Consider the following 15,877-nt stretch of genomic DNA (forward strand, 5'->3'; position numbering starts at 1 on the left):
AGGCTGGTGGCACCCGTGCCACAGGATGGGGATCCCTCGTGCACATCAACACAGTAAAGGCCCTGAGAAGCCCTGCTCTGAGCTATGTGGCCTTACATTTCCCAAATCTACGCGTCCTGGGGCCCAGAACCATCCCAGGGAATCAGGGCTCCGCAGAGCACAGTCCAGGCAGCGTGGACCAGATGGTGGGCCCAGGCCCACTGCAGGACTAGTATGTGTGCTAAAGGCAAGCCCACACTCCCCGCTGGCCGATCCAGAGGCAGATGATCCTGCCCCAGCTTTGTGACAGAAGCAGTAAATGAACGGGGCATCACAGGGCTTGCAAACGGAGCACAGGAGAGGGAAGAGGTCACAGGCCAGGCTGGAGACCTGAATTCCCACTGAAGTTCTGTGCTCCCTGCTGACCACTGGGCAAGGGACCTCCTCCAGATGAGCTCAGTTTCCATTGTCTGCAAAACAGAGATAACGCTATGCTCAGGGCTGCTGTGAAAATGCAGTGTGGTGCTACAGGCAGAGGTGGATTATAAACTGTAAAGTCCTGGGCCAGCATGTGCTGTGTACATCATGATATACCTGTGTGTGCTCCTGGGAGGGTGTGGTCATGTCTTGATTGATCACAAGCCACTGCAGAGGTCCTCAATCAGGATGGATAGATGATGGATGCAAGACCCAGAGACAAAAATTTCTAGTTGAATAGCTACGAGTGAATGAATCAATAAAGCAATTCTAATAAGCTCAGTTGTCCCATTTCTCAGTCCCCAACTGGAAGGAGCAGCAAATTAGGAAATACACACAGGGGCAAGAGGGGAGGAAAAAGAGGTGCTGGACCTGGCAGATGTGTGGGCAGGGAGAGAAGAGTCAGGAACCCACAAAGGCAGAAACTGTTGTTGAACAAGAGAGCAGTCCTGGGTCACGGGGTGCAGGAAACCTGTGGGGTCTCAGCCGGTCTCGGCTCTCAGAGCAAAGCAGTCAGTGTTCACCGTCCCAGGAAGTTAACCAAGTGGGCCTCGTGCAGGGAAAGGAAGCCATCACTCCTTTTCGAAAAGGTTTCCAACCCAAACTATTAGACGGCTGTTTTTAAAGGGAACAGGAAGTAGGAGGAAGCCTCAGGGACACAAGCCTTAGCTGCCTGAAAAAATAGGCTCGGATGGTAAAGAATCTGCCTGCAATGCAGAAGACCTGGGTTCGATCCCTGGGTCAGGAGGATCCCCTGGAGAAGGGAATGGCAACCCACTCTAGTATCTTTGCCTGGAAAATTTCATGGACAGAGGAGCTTGGCGGGCTACAGTCCATGGGATTGCAAAGAGTCGGACACGACTGAGCAACTAACACTTTACATTTTTATACCAACTTATCAACATATTCATGCACAGAACAAACTTTTTTTTTTTTCTTTTTTTCTTCAGCTGCACGGGGATCTTAGCTCCCTGGGGATGGAACCCATCCCTCCAGCACTGGAAGCACGGAGTTTTAACCACTGGACTGCCAGGGAAGTCCCAACAAACATTTTGAAAGTGCCTACTGTGTGCCAGATAAGTGCTGTTAGGTGCTGGGGGGAAGGGATACCAGGCCTCATCGGACAGTGTAACACATTGAAGACCTGGATAGACTAATGAAGTGTTGGGTCACTTGAGGATAGTGAAGGAGGTGTTGGAGAAAAAAGCCACAGACAGGAATTCTGGAGGACCAAGCTAAGTCACCATGTGACCTCAGGCGAGTGACCTTCCTTCTTTGAGCCTCCACATTCCCATCCAAAAAGTGGGGCAGATTAAAAAAAAAATCACTTAAAGTACTACTCTGCACCAGGAACTGGACCAGTGGTTACAGATCTTATCTAATGCACACAGCCAGCAAGACAGCTGCTGCTATTTGTGGTGGGGAACGATTGTCCCTTTTACAGATGAGCAAATTGAGGCTCAGCTGGTTACTCACATGCCTGAGGGCAGAGAGTTGGTGGGAGCCAGAATTAAAACCTGGAGAAGGCAATGACAACCCACTCCAGTGTTCTTGCCTGGAGAATCCCAGGGACGGGGGAGCCTGGTGGGCTGCTGTCTATGGGGTCACACAGTCGGACACGACTGAAGTGACTTAGCAGCAGCAGCAGCAGAATTAAAACCCAGGTTTGCCTGACTCCAGAGCTCCCCCTCTCTGGCCCTCCCAAGCAAGTCCCACGCTGCCTCTCACAGATGGCCGCTAAGGTTCGGTGACATCATGAATAGCAAACTGCTTTGTAAAAGGTAAACTATCCTGTGATCAAAACCAAAGAGAAATCAGTCTTGATCCTCCAGGAAAACAAACACTGAAGTTCACAGGAGCACTGAGAACTAGCTGCAACCCAGAACTCCTGGGTTCCCGATCCCTCTACCTCCTTGACCAACTTCTTCCCAGGGAAAGGGCAGTCCCAGGAGCCCTGGGCAACCTCCCACAGCCCATGCAGTGCCCTCCCAGACTGGAAACGGACTCACGCACGACAACCCCTGTGGCCCTCCTCTGCTGAGGACCTAGATGCCAGGCCTGGTGTGAATGGGGGTAGGGGCTGGGCAGAATCAAGAGCCCCGTGGCTCCTTGGTCCCACTGACAAGCCAGTCACCTCATCTCTCTGAGCCTTGAGTTACCCCACCCACAAAAGAGAGATTAAAGTAGACAGACCTCACGTGGGAAAGGATCTGCTCGGAGGAGGGACTCGACAAATATAACTGACCTTTTGTGGGATGAGTTTAGGTGGGTAGGAGGAAATCCAGGCTCTCAAAATCCCTGTTTGAGGAGGCAGGTGCTGCCCTACCCACCAGGAATCCCCCCATCCCCACTCCCTGTCTAATCTTAAACGTGCCCCTCCTGCTCTCGGAAGCCCCAGCCTGAGAGGTGAGCTCAGCTCCTACCGCCACTGCCATCAGCAGGACCCTAATTTACTTCCCAGGGTGGTGGGAGCCCAGGTAAATGAGAAACAGAAAGGGGGGCTTCAGCTGAACTGTACCCATCTTTACTGGAGACATCTGGGACCCTGGGCACAGACATCCTCATAGACCTACTGTGGCCCAGAGAGGCTGCTAACTGGCTTCAGGCCACACAGCAAGTCAGGAGTCAAGTGGGTGCTGGGACCCAGGCCTTTGAGACCTAGCCCAGAGCACTCTCCACTACCCCTGGGTCCCCGTTTTGGAGCATGGATAAAACCCAGAGAGGAAGAACAGTGAAAACAGTCAAGATGAGGCACCCACCCCCACATCATGCTGGTCAGAAGGCGCTGGCCATTGACAACTGGGCTCCCAAGACAGAGGTTGAAAACCAGCACCCAGTTGCTCTGCTGTTCCCTGCCTCACTCACTGAAGGTACTGATGGGCACATTTCTGTACAGAATGGGCTTAGCCTGCTTCTGCACAGGCCTCAACAAAAGGAAGGAGGTTCCAATTGCAGCATGGTGGACTTAAGTTAGACACAAGAAAGAACTTCCTGAGGCAGCATTAGAAACGGACAGTGCAGGTAGAAAGGAAACAGGATAAAAGTGGTTGTGGACTCTCTTCTAAAATACAAGATGCTTGGACTTCCCTGGTGGCCCAGTGGTTAGAGTCTGCCTTGCAATGCAGGGGACGCAGGTTGGATGCCCAGCCAGGGAACTAGGATCCACACGACTTGGAGCAACTAAGCCCAAGTGCCACATCTAGAGAGTCCATTCGTCACAATGAAAGATCCGCATGATGCAAGGAAGATCCCAAGCAGCCAAATAAATAAATATTTTTTTAAAATACAAGATGCTGTCTTATCCATCAGGGCTTCCCAGGTGCCGGTAGTGGTAAAGAACCCGCCCACCAATACAGGAGACATGAGAGACGTGGATTCGATCCCTGGGTCAGGAAGATCCCCTGTAGGAGGGCATGGCAACTCACTCCAGTATTCTTGCCTGGAGAAGCCCAGGGACAGAGGGGCCTGGCAGGCTACAGTCCAGGGGATCGCAAAGAGGTGGACAGAGCTGAAGTGACTTAACACGCATGCACGCATCTCATCCATTAATTCATTTTAGCTTCAAAACAGACCTGGAAAGTAAGTGTGGCTACCCTTTTCTTCTGTTTACCCTTACTTTCTAGGTGGGTAACTGAGGCTCAGAAAGTGTAAGTAACTTACCCAGTGTCTTCAAAGCTCTAAAGAGGCAGAGCTGGGCTGCAAAGCCAGGACTGACACGGCAGCCGGTTGAGATCAAGGCACGACCACACCCACCCTTGGCATCTCGCTGCTCCTCCTCAGTCTGTCGGAGATTTCCATCCGGGAGAAGAGGGAGTGCTCAGTGGTGGCCAGCTATTAAGGAGAGGGCTCTGCATTCTAGGACTGCCCTGCTGTCCCCACAATGCCACGCCCCAAAGGCCTCCAGACACTTTCCACGCAATATGGCCCGATACATCTTCTGTCTGACTATGCCCCTGAGCTCATCTGACGCCAGCCTCCCCGTAGCTTTTGCCTGACTCCTGAGATAAGGCTGTCCCTGGTAAGACCACCCTGGAAGCTACCTGCAGCCTGACCTAGGGGGAAGAGGCATGGGCCAGGGTGAGCCCCGAGGTCCCCGCCTCCTCTGCAGCAACAAGTGAAGGGGAGGCCTGGCTCCTCCAGCCACGCTCAGCAATCTCCGAGTCACTACCGGGCCCTGGAAGGGCTTAGCCCTGTTCCACTGCTGGGGAAGCAGAGGGCCAGAGCAGCCAGGCCACTTGCCCACAGTCAAAGAATAAGAAATAATTCAATGAGAAACTGAGCAGGGATTCAAACCCATGTCTGTCTGATTCCAGAGGCCATGTGTGTCACCAGAGCATCATTCCACCCTGGAGCATCATTCTAGCCTGGAGCGTCTTCCTCGCGCTCTGCTTGCTGCAGCCCCTAGGGCCACGCTTCCGAGCCTTATGCTTCCTCTTCCTAGAACACCCTTCCCACCCAATTCAGACCAGTAGAGTTCCTAGCCTATCTTTTAAGATTCATTTCAAATGCCCCCTTCTCCATGAAGCCCCCCGGCTTCTCTCATTCTCTTCCGAGCTCCTGTGTTTTTGCTTGCATCCTGCTCAGAGCTGCCTGCCCTGCCCTGTGAGGAAGAGACTTGAACCACACCCTAACCATTCCCTGCCACCCCAGCCTTGGGGCTTCTTCAGGGTGGCGACACCCAAGTCTTCTTCCTCCCAGCTCTTCATGCAGACTTGGTGGTAGAACTTGGGGACATCTCATCCAACTGCTTTTTTCTTTTTTTTTCTGACAAATAAGCCATTTATTCTCAAGCAGAAAAAAAACAAATATCCATTTTGATTTTCAAAACACCCTAGACATTTATCACATTAAATCAGTTATTTGATTATGGTCATCCCTCAGTATCTGCGGGGGACTGGCGACTGCTCTCGGACACTGAGCCTTAATAGAACGAGAGGCTACTTCTCACAGGACGTGATTTGCCTGGGAGGACGTGGGGCGGGGGGAGGTAACTGACAGGTAAGTGTCCACAGCGGGGTCAGGCTATGGGGAACGGTCACAGCCCTCGTCACCGGGGCAGAGTCTAGACTGAGGGCGGTGACGGTCCCCGTCCTCTCATTAAAGGTCCGGCCACATCGTGAGTTCTGGGCTCCCACTGTCTTATTTGTGATAATGGTAAAGACCGTTATTTCCTGGGCACTTCCTGCTCACCAGGCACCGTCCCAGGCACTTTCCATTCATTGACTCATCAATCCTCACAACAACCCTGTGAGGTACTCTCTGCTATTCCCAGTTCAAAGACGAGGAAACCCAGGCACAGGGAGGTTAAGGGACACAGTGGTTAGTCCCCCAGCCATATTACGGCAGAGTCAGGATTTCAGGAGAAAGTCTGGTTTTAGAGCCTGTATTCTAACCACTATTCCATGCTTCCTGACCAAAAGGGACAGAGACACACGCTGGAAACTCACAGCTAGGTCCTCTGAGGACCAGCGGAGCTGGGCCAAGTGGTGGGGATGGCGGCCAGGGGCCTGGGCACCAGTCTCAAAGGGGTGCTCAGGCCCCTCTGGTGAGGCAGAAATAGAAAGATGGGTGCCCCCAGCACTCCTCTCGGAGAAGACTGTGGAAGATGGGATGCTCTGGGGTGCGGGCTGAGATCCCCTTTGAGAGGGATAAACTCAAGTATCAAAGATGAGCCCTAAACCGCATCCCGTGGAGGGTGAGTCCAGCACACCTCATAGGTTTTACCTGAAAGCCTTGTGTTTGTTGTTTGCCTCTCTGGGCCCAGCCCACTTTGCATCGGGGCCCCTGGAGGCTGAGGTGTTATCTGCTGTTGGTTTCTGGGAGGTTCACCCAGTGGGAAATCCCAATGGGAGACTGGAGGAAAGAAGGGAGTGGAAGTTTTATTCCACCACTGGGGCTCCTGGGTTACCTGGGTCCCTCTCCTGCGGGCCAGAGCCTCTGTCCTGATAGCTGACCACTTCCTCCTGGGGTACCTGCAGCCCTGGGCAGGAACCGGCCCCCTGCAGCTGTGCTCCCTTTGCTGGTTTGCCACACCCCATTGTCTGAGCAGCTCACTCTGGGCTCATACACCCTCCCTTGTTGAGCCAGAGCAGAGGTGACCAGGTACTGTTGCCAGTGACCCCTTTTTGCAGTCTTTCTTTCCCCCTCAGAGTCCCCTCTAAATGTGCATGGAACAAATGATTACATAATAGGGGTTTGCAGGGGGCATGTTACTAAGTGTGCAGACCTCCGCTCTCTCAGCCTGGGCCAGCACTCAGAGCAGGTTGGGAGCAGGGAGCAGGACTGGGCCATGAAGGCAGGAGGCAGAGTTCACTGAGGTCCGCCACGGCCAGTGTGAGCACTCATGACACGCTAGGCACTGTGAACTATACACCAAGCACTTCATTCACTTCTCAGAACCTCCCCAAGGACGTTGCACATCCTATTTGTGCATTTTACAGAAGAGAATACCGGTGCTCAAAAAGCAAAGCTGAAATGACTCTCCCAGGGTTGTATTTCCAGTAAGTGACAAAGCCAGGGCTCAAATGCGACTTTCTCTGCTTCTGAAACCCATCCTGGTAACTACCCTGAAATAATTTTCTTGGATTGGCTTTCAACAGAGGCAGCTGACTTAAATGGGGTCAATTATTGGTGAGGGCCACACAGAGGCCTCCAATGTCTCCCCAGTACCCTCCCCGAGATGAAAAAAAAAAAAACCTCTGGCATTCTTTAGTTCTTCCAGGTGGGACGGGGCCCCAAGCAGGCGGTGCAACTGGGTGTCCGGGTTGGAAAAACAAGCAGATTCAGACAAGGCTTCATTGTTAAGGAGAGCTTGACTCTTGGGCCATTAAAACAAAACCAAGCAAGACAAAATGCTTGCTGCCTTGTCTTATCTCTTAGAGAGAAGGGGGATGGGAAGGGCCCCAAGACTGGCTGCTGATCTCTCCCCACGCCAGCCTCCGTCTCCAACACCCAGCTTCAGGTGGCTGGGCCAGTAGAAAGAGCAATGCAGGGGGAGCCCAGGGTCTGCGTCCAGCAAGCTCTGCCACTGTCTGTGACCTTCTATGGCACACTGCTGGCATGGCCAGTGCCACACTGGTGCTTCCTGCACATGGCCTCATTTGGTCTCTATGGTCCTTTCAGAGAGAGATGTTATTTCTGTTTTCAGATGAGGACACTGAGGCTCAGAGAAGATACTCAAGCAGGGATCAGAGGGGTGTTGGAATCTAGGTTTATCAGATTGCAAAGTCTTTCCAGTCCCTGTTTCTCCAGGGAGGGCAATACCCTGGAAGCAACGAGCTCCTTGTCTCAGGGATGTATGGCTATCACCCGGGGATGCGGTAGGAGGCATGCTGCAGAGGGTAGCCAAGTGGTTCTCAGTCTTGGTTGTGCTTTGACGTCACCTGGGGAGCTTTAAAAACTATTGTTGTGTAGGTCTTGCCCCAGGAGTGGGGACCAGGCAGGACTTTTAAAAGTTTCTGCAGTGATTCTAGTGTGTGCAGCAAATTTGAGAGCCATGGACCCAGATGCTCACTATAACTTCTTCTACCCCACACCTTATAAAGGAAAGAAGGGCTTTGTTACCCTGACCTCATTTTACAAGAGAGGCAAAAACCAGGCAAAATATAAGGGCCAAGGTCATGTCCTTAGGGCCCACCATCAGCTGTGAGTTCAGGCAGTGTGAGGGGACCCTGATTTTAGGGTGCCTCTGGGGTGAACTTTTTAAAAGATACTTGGGGGGTCCTGGCTCCTTTGTCAGTGGAAGAAAAGTTTCTCTTTGAGCCTCCTGGGTGGGAGGGTGAGGCAAATTCTTCAAGGCCTTTTTTTCTTTTACATAGAGTTCACTCATTCAAAAGCTAAACAGCTGTAGGATTAACGCTGGAAGACCACCTCTGCCGGAGGGTGTGCTTTGGGAGCAAGAAGATAAAAGATCTCCAAGCAAGGCCTGTTTATTCTTTTCCGTTGGAGATTTGGTCCCAGGCCTGGGAAGAGCTGAGGCTCTCAGACCTGGACCCACACTTTCTCCCACCTGCCTCTTTGGTGCCCTCCAGCAGGATGTCACAGATCCGGCGAGACAGCGTGGGGCAGGGGGAAGATGGAGGCCTGTGGAGTCCAGCAGACCCAGGGTCTGCCCAGGCAGGGACTCCTCCTGGACAGGAACCTCTCCGGTGAGTGCGTGTGTATGCGTGTTAATTGATACTTTTCAATGCAGTTCCAGGAGCACCGCCTCCAGGAAGCCCTTCCGGACTCCATCTCTGCCCTGCCCTGAGCAAACCCAGCCCCTGGCCTCCGCCACACTGTGTGTTGTCACCGCTTCTGTGTGCTCCCCTCCCGAGGAGGCCGCATATTCATTCATTATCCAGGGCAGCTGCCCTGTGCCTGGGACTCATTCCCTACGTCCATGCTGAGCACCTATTCTTTCAGACTCCGGTAGGTGCTCAAGATACAGGCAACAACAGCACACATGCACTGAGTGCTTATTATGTGCCAGGCATTTTTCTGAGTGTTTTACATGAATAATGCATTTAATCCTCACCACAACTATAACTGTGCCCATTTTACAGATGGAGAAACTGAGACCCAGAGAGGTTAAATCACTTGCCCAAGTCACATGGCCAGAAAGTGTGCACTTGGGCTGTGATTTGAGCATTGCCCTCTAATCATCCACAGATGTCCATGGGATCGGCCCCTGCCTTGGGAGCTCAGTCTTCACAATTTGGAGGTTTTGTATCTGTGTTTACTTGTTGAATGTCTATTCCCCTCACGGACCAAAATCTCCAGTCATGTTATGTTTTGTAACATGTAATCATGTGTGTGTGCAGGGGAGAGGGAGACAAAATGAACACTGCTTCCCTTAAAGGAAGGATTCATTCTGCTCAGCATCTGCTACCTGGACTCCAGACGGCTCCTCCCAACTGGGTCATTCCTGCTGTGAAGGTCTGGGAAGGACCAGGTCCCTGGACATCCCTCTTGGTCCTGACCTCTGCCTAGAACTTGGCCTACCTACTGGGAGGGTGGTGGGAGTGGCAGTTCTCCAAATCCGATCTTCCAGAGTCCTCCCCAGGTGGCAAAGCATCCTCCTGGAAGAAGCCTTCCCTGCTGCTTGGCATACCCTCCCTCCCAGCCTCAGTGGCTGGGCTCTTCCATCAGCTTCTTACCGAGTCACTTGATCACGAAGCAACTGGGGGGACGGGCAAGGGGACTCACACTGCCAGAGTCTGTGTGTCAGGCCTGGCACCTGCCTCCCATCGTCTCATTTAACCCCTGCAACACTGTGATTACTGGTGACATTTTATAGAGAAGGAAATAGGTACAAGGATTGAGTAACCTGCCTAAGGGGCAGCTTGCACTGGCTCTCCTGGGACGGGGTAGAGGCACCCACTCTGTGCCAGGCACTCTGGGAGCAGGGGGAGAATTGGGTGGCAGAGAATCTGCTTCTAACTGGCTAGCAAGGGAAGCAGACCTACATAAACCCAATCCACAGACCACAGCAGGCAAGTAAGGGCTGTGGATCTGTAGAGGAGGAGTCCTGGAAGCTTCTAGAAGGAGACATCTTCAGGCCTGGCTTGCTTCCTGATTGCTCCACTCCCACGACCACCACAGGAAGAAGGGCAAGCCTTGGCTGACAAAGTTCTGGTGCCCCGTGGGTCCCGCCCTGGAGGCTGCAAAGGGAGGAGAGGCAGCTGCTCAGCCAGCTGCCCCGCCAGTGACCCCACTGTGACCAGGCCCGCCTGCCTCCAGCCCTGCCAACCTGGCCTGGCCCAGCCGGCTCCCAATCACAGGGTCGTCTCGGCCCAGTTAATGACCATGCTCCAGCAGCCCAGGCCGCCTCCCTCCTTCAGGGGGAGGAGGCAGTAGCTAACTACAGAGCCTGCTGGTCCAGACAGCGCCTGGGCCAAAAATCACAGCCGCCCATCGTACCACATCCTCTGGCTCTGATGCTGTGGTCTCCTCCCCTACCTTCCAGGGTCACAAAGGACACTGCAGAAGGCTGGAGCTCTGGAAGCTCGGATACCCCACTCCCCTCCCCACAGACCCGGGGAAACAGGACCACAGATGGGTCTGATTCACCCCAAGTCATACAGCCAGCCAGTGCAGGGTCCAGGGCCCCCTGCTCAGCCCAGCACTGCCCTTCCCTAGCCCTGGGAGGAAGGACCCTTTCCAGGCTTTTTACATGTGCAGTTTGCTCTCGAGGTACTTGGGTGGAGTTGAAGAGGCAGGACATCTAAGAGCTGCTGTGCTGTCTGTTCAGTTGCAGATAACAGCACACTCCTGACTTCTCCCACCATCTAGCTATGTGACCTTGGGCAAGACAAGGAGCCTTTCTGAGCCCTAGTTTCTGGGGCATAACAGTAGCTTCCTCCCAGCGTTGTGAATGAGAGGGTCTGTAAAACAGCACCGTGTCTAGCTCAGAACAAGTACTCAAGAGCATTAGCAATTGCTCATATCACCATCACAGTAGAAGTAAATGAGTGTGGATACATATTACCAACTGTAAAGTGGGATGCAATGGTAGGAATTGTTTATACTATTACTACGAAGTGTGAAAGATTTAGAGGCAGTGTGACCAGAGGCTTGGGTAATCCAGGAATGTTTCTCAGTGGGGGGTGGAGGGATGGTGGGGATTTATGTTCTGAATTGGGCCTTGACCGGTGGGGAAGTGGGCAGAGAGGAGGATGGTCTGGACAATGGGAAAGAAAAGTGAAAGTGTTAGTCACTCAGTGTCTGACTCTCTGCGACCCCATGGTCTGGCCATGGACTTCTCTGGGCAGGAATACTGGAGTGGGTTGCCATTCCCTTCTCCAGGGGATCTTCCCGACTCAGGGATCAAAGCCTGGGTCTCCTGCACTGCAGGCAGATTCTTTACCATTTGAGCTATCAGGGAAGCCCATGGATGATGGGAGGAACCCCATAAACAAAGGGGCCACACGTGATGTGTTTAGGAAACAGTAGTGAGCAATGACCAGGGGTCCATGCAGTGGCTTTGGTGGGCAAGACCTTGAACGCACAAAGAGGTCTAGTCTCCATTTTACTGGTAAGAAGGCATCACAGAGGGTTCTCAATGGGGCCCTGTGATGCTTTCTGCAGTGTGAATTCTGTCTGGCATTCAAGGCCCTCCACCATCTGGCCACCCACCCCTCTTATTCACACCCTTCTCTGACCCCACAGATTCATCACCACTCTAAGTTCTCCCCACCTCCCTGCTTATTACACCGGCTCATCTTTCCCGCCATTAGACCACCTTGCGGCTCACGTTCACAGTGAGGCACTCTTTCATTAAATGCCTATCAGGCCATCTTTATGTATATGACCTCACAGTTACCTGTAGCTAACCTCATTTTACAGAGGAGGGAGCAGAGGCCTGGCCGGGCAGGTGCCTTGCTCACAGTCACACAATAAGTAAGTGGCACAGCCAGAATTCAACCTTGAGCTGATGTCAGGACCGCTACTCTCTACAGCAAGTTGCCTCTAGCCCCTGTCTAGACACCTTTCTCCTTGACAAAGCCTTCCGGGATACTCTGGTCCCCAAGAGCCTCTCCCAGCCACCCCTCCTGACCCATTTGGAATCAGGAGCCCAACAGTTTGATCCTTGTTCATCTAGCTTGGTTTCCATTGTTTCCTGCAGGCCCACCTTGCCCCCTTTAAGACAGCTGGGGTTGATAACAGGTCACTTTCTTCCTGTCGCCCCTTTCTGCCATATCTAAGACTTGATCTAGCACTGACAGGAACAACCTGCCTCCTCTGGTGGGGTTCAGAAACCCAGCTGACCACAGAGCAATCAATTCCTCCAAGCTGCCTCCCAGCAAGGGGAGCCATAAATTATTTACTGCACCTTTGTGGCTAGGGAGGCCAGACAATGGGCCAGAGGGAACGAACACCCACTCCCCCCAACCCTGAAGGGGGCCAGCAGCCCTGAGGTGAGGGGTCAGAACCCAAAGCCTCCTTGCCAGGGCCCCGAAGCAGATTCAAAAGGGTTATAGGATGAGGGCGGTGGCCCAGGGGAGCCTGACCCTTACAGCTGAGCAAATCCAGGTCTGTGAACCTGCAACAGTAGCCTCCATTCCTACCCAAGGCAAGTCTGAGAATTTCTCTGGCTTTCCTGGTCAAAAATTCAAGCTTCCTTTTCTTACAGGGAAGGAAATAGCTATCTGGCCACGTGCTGTATATTTAAACCTCACAACAACCTTGTAAAAGAGGAGTTCTAATTCACAGAGAAGCAGCTGGGGCTCAGAGGAGTGAAGTGACTTGCCCAACACCACATGGCCAGTGGGAGGAATCAGAGCAGATTTCTGCTGCCTGGTGTGACTCACTGCTGTCTGCCCGTGCGCTCAGCCCGCCCCATTGAGTGCTAGTCCCCACAATCCCTTCTCCATCCGGACACCTTCCAGGGCATCTGGTACACAGTCAGCACTCAGTTCCTGAAGCAAACTCAAAGGCTCTGCGCAGATGGTTTCACCTCTCTGAGCCTCAGTTTCCCACACAAGGTAGCCATTAGCAACAAGCCCTGTCTTGGCAAACACACCACTCTTTAGCACTTGACAGTGGGCTGGACGAGATGGCCCTATTCTCTGAGCAGGTAACCTATCACCTGCCTTGACTCCATTTTACAGGTGAGGCGTGGAGCCACGGATGCATCCAAGAGACCCCTGGGGGGCGCCCCAGTGTCTCCTGCCTCACTGTGTTCCCGATCCTTTCTACTCCACCATGAAATGAAATCACAGGTGCGAGATTATCTCATCAAAGAGGAGCTTTGTTTAGATGCAGGATTATTATGAGCATTTGAACCCCCAGGGAAGGTGGGGGCTGGGAATCCCAAGCCCCTCAGTTACTTTCTCTTCCAGGTCCCCCAAACACTCACCCCCAGAGACTGAGAGCTTCCAGTCTTCAGCTGACCTCTCCACCCTCCCCTACCTCCTAGGGGCTTTCCAAAGTGGTTTCCCCTTGACTCCAGGAAGCTGGGCACAGCAGGGGTTAACTAGTCCCAGCCAAGGCCACCAGGGCTCCTATTGAGGCCACGTTCCCTTCCCACCAAGAACAAGAGCCCACGGAGTCCACGCCAAGCACTCTTTCATAACATCCCTCTCCGTGCACAACCCCAGGAGGCAACAGGACCCCTGCCTGGGAATCCGGCCCCTGGGACTGTGCCCTTCGCCCCGGCAGCCCCAACCCTGGGAACCTGTGCAAACCCTTGCCCTCCCAGACCAGAGGTGTCTTGTAGATTCCCCTGCCCCGGAGAGGCTGCGGTCAGACTTGAGGTCTGGGCCAGAGGCTGTGGGGCTGCTGATCTGTCTCAGGCCCCAGCACCAATCACATGGATTCTCACAACAGCCTCACATGTGGTCACTGAGACCTTACATCTGGGGTGGGAAAACCCCAGCCACCCATTGAGAAGACGCTAACCAGGGAAGCAGAGTGGATACCTTGAAGGATGTCTGGGAAGGTTCTTCTCAAGTGTACTTCTGGCTCAACCTGTCACTTGCTTTAGGACCTCAACAATTGGTACCCCCTTGTCCCTAGGCCTCAGTGTCCCCCTTTCCAATGTTCAGCATGTGTGCCGGGTGAGTGCTGGGGGCCTCATCTCCTTCAGCTCTGACAGGCTTTGACTTGGGGACCTCTATGGTGTGTTCTCCTAGCAGATAAGCAGCATCTCAGGACCTCCTAGCCTCTTAGAGACGCTGGATCCTGGCACACAGGGGACGGGGCAGATGTCAGGGAGGGAAGCTGTGAAACTGGTAAGCTTCCCATTTCTGCTCTCAACTCTGGGTCACCTTTCCCGGGAGGTGACTTGACAACGGGGTGGGAGGGAAAGACCACCTCCCAGCCTCAGGATCAGCTCTCGGAGGGCCCAGTGGCCCCACCTTGACCCCTCCCCCCCATCTCCTGCCTGGCAGCTATGCACTTCCTTTCTTTTCCTCTCCATTCTCTGCTCCTCTCCCTTTCCAGCCTAACACTCCTCCCCAGTCTCAGCACCAGAGTAAAAAAGAGCAGGGTCAATCAACCCTGATGAACCTCAGTTTCCCCATCTGTGAGCGCTCTTAACAGCACACAACACCTTTCATCACACGCAGTGGGAATGAGCCATTTGAGGGATCCTTTGCGCAAGGGTGGGGCGCGGACCCGCACACAATGGGCGCTCAATAAGTGCCCGTTTTCTCCCCTTTTCTCCTCCCTTTCCCGCGCCCCGCTCCTAGCCAGTTCCAGCTGCAGCTAATGCCCCGTGCACACCCGCAGGTGGCCTCGGAGCTGCCAGGATGGGGTCGGAGGCCGCCTTTGCTCGGCATCCGGGGCTCTCTCACCTGCAGCTCTCGGCTCTCTCTTGTGTTCTCTTCGGGGCAAGCGTTCAGCCCCTCGTCTGGGCGGCAGGAAGGTGGCAGCTTCGGCTCGCAGCACCAGCACAGTCTGGCTCAGTCTGACTGTCCAGCCCGCCTGGGACCCCTCGGGGCTCTGGACCAGGCCGGGGCTTCCTGGACTTTCGCACGGATCCCAAGTCCGAAGTACCGTGTCAGAGGCGGCAGAAGGTCCGAGTTTCGGGGAACCAGAGTCTGGAGGCGTCCGGACTCCTTTGCACTCAATCAGGGGGCTGGGGTGCACCCCGCCTTAACCCTGGCCGGAAGGCTGGGGGCTCCGACACACACTACAGAAAGGCTGTGAGCGAGCCCGTAATCCTGGAACCGTATAGTGGGCCAGGAGCGTCCCGTCCCGGTGCACTGGATCTGGGTCGGGGGTTCGGAGCGTCCGGGCTACACGTCCCGGACCGCGGAGCAGGGAGCGTCCCGCCGGAACCCGGGGATGGGGCAGGCGGGGCAGGGCAGGGCGCCGGCGAGGAGCGCGGAGCCGCGGCGGCCGGAGCCGGCGGGGAAGTCTTTCTAGGTCCGGACTCGGCTGGCTCCGCAGTATGGGGCGGTCCACGGCGCGGCAGCTGACTCCAGAGCTCCGGGCCGCGGCTATACTTCCTCCTCTTTCCTCGGCTCGCTCGCCGCTCGCTTAGTCCCGCACCGCAGCCGCTGCCACCACCGCTGTCATCCCCGCCGCCCACTCCCACTGGAGCTGCAGTCTGAGCCGGAGCGGAGCAGAGCCGGGGTAGCGCCGCTCAGTGCCTGAGCGCCGGCCAGCACGGCCCCTCCCGAGTAGGGGCGGGATCAGTATGAGGCCCCGCCCACCCGAGCTACAAGCAAGGGGCGGGGCGAGCTCCAGATTCCGCTCCTACCCCCACCCGGCTCAGGTCCCGCGCCGTCGGGCAGCTGGAGCCAATCCGAGAGCGGGAAAAGAGCGGAACTCAGCGGAACGTGGACTCTACCTCGGAGAGGGCGGGGCCGAAGCGGAGAGGTGCAGCAGCAGACTGGATAAGGGAGGGCACGGTGGGATTTTAAAGAGCTGAGCTGAGCGAGAGGGTAACCTGGGGACCCGGATGGAAGTAGGAGTAGGGAGGGCTGGTTTATCT

The 15,877-nt window shown here is 54.5% G+C and overlaps 1 protein-coding gene across 4 annotated transcripts in view; it reads right to left on the reverse strand.

The window, feature by feature from the left end:
* The window catches only part of GDPD5 (glycerophosphodiester phosphodiesterase domain containing 5), a 91,233-nt gene extending 75,668 nt beyond the window's left edge, over positions 1–15,565 (reverse strand). For 3 of the 4 annotated variants that reach the window (XM_010812694.4, XM_005216250.5, XM_005216249.5), the window contains exon 1: positions 14,733–15,565. The gene's annotated coding sequence lies outside the window, so the exon portion shown is untranslated. 4 annotated transcript variants of the gene reach the window in all.
* Between the last annotated feature and the right edge of the window lie 312 nt (positions 15,566–15,877).

Source organism: Bos taurus, chromosome 15 (genome assembly GCF_002263795.3).
Source record: "Bos taurus isolate L1 Dominette 01449 registration number 42190680 breed Hereford chromosome 15, ARS-UCD2.0, whole genome shotgun sequence".
Taxonomy (NCBI): Eukaryota; Metazoa; Chordata; class Mammalia; order Artiodactyla; family Bovidae; genus Bos; species Bos taurus.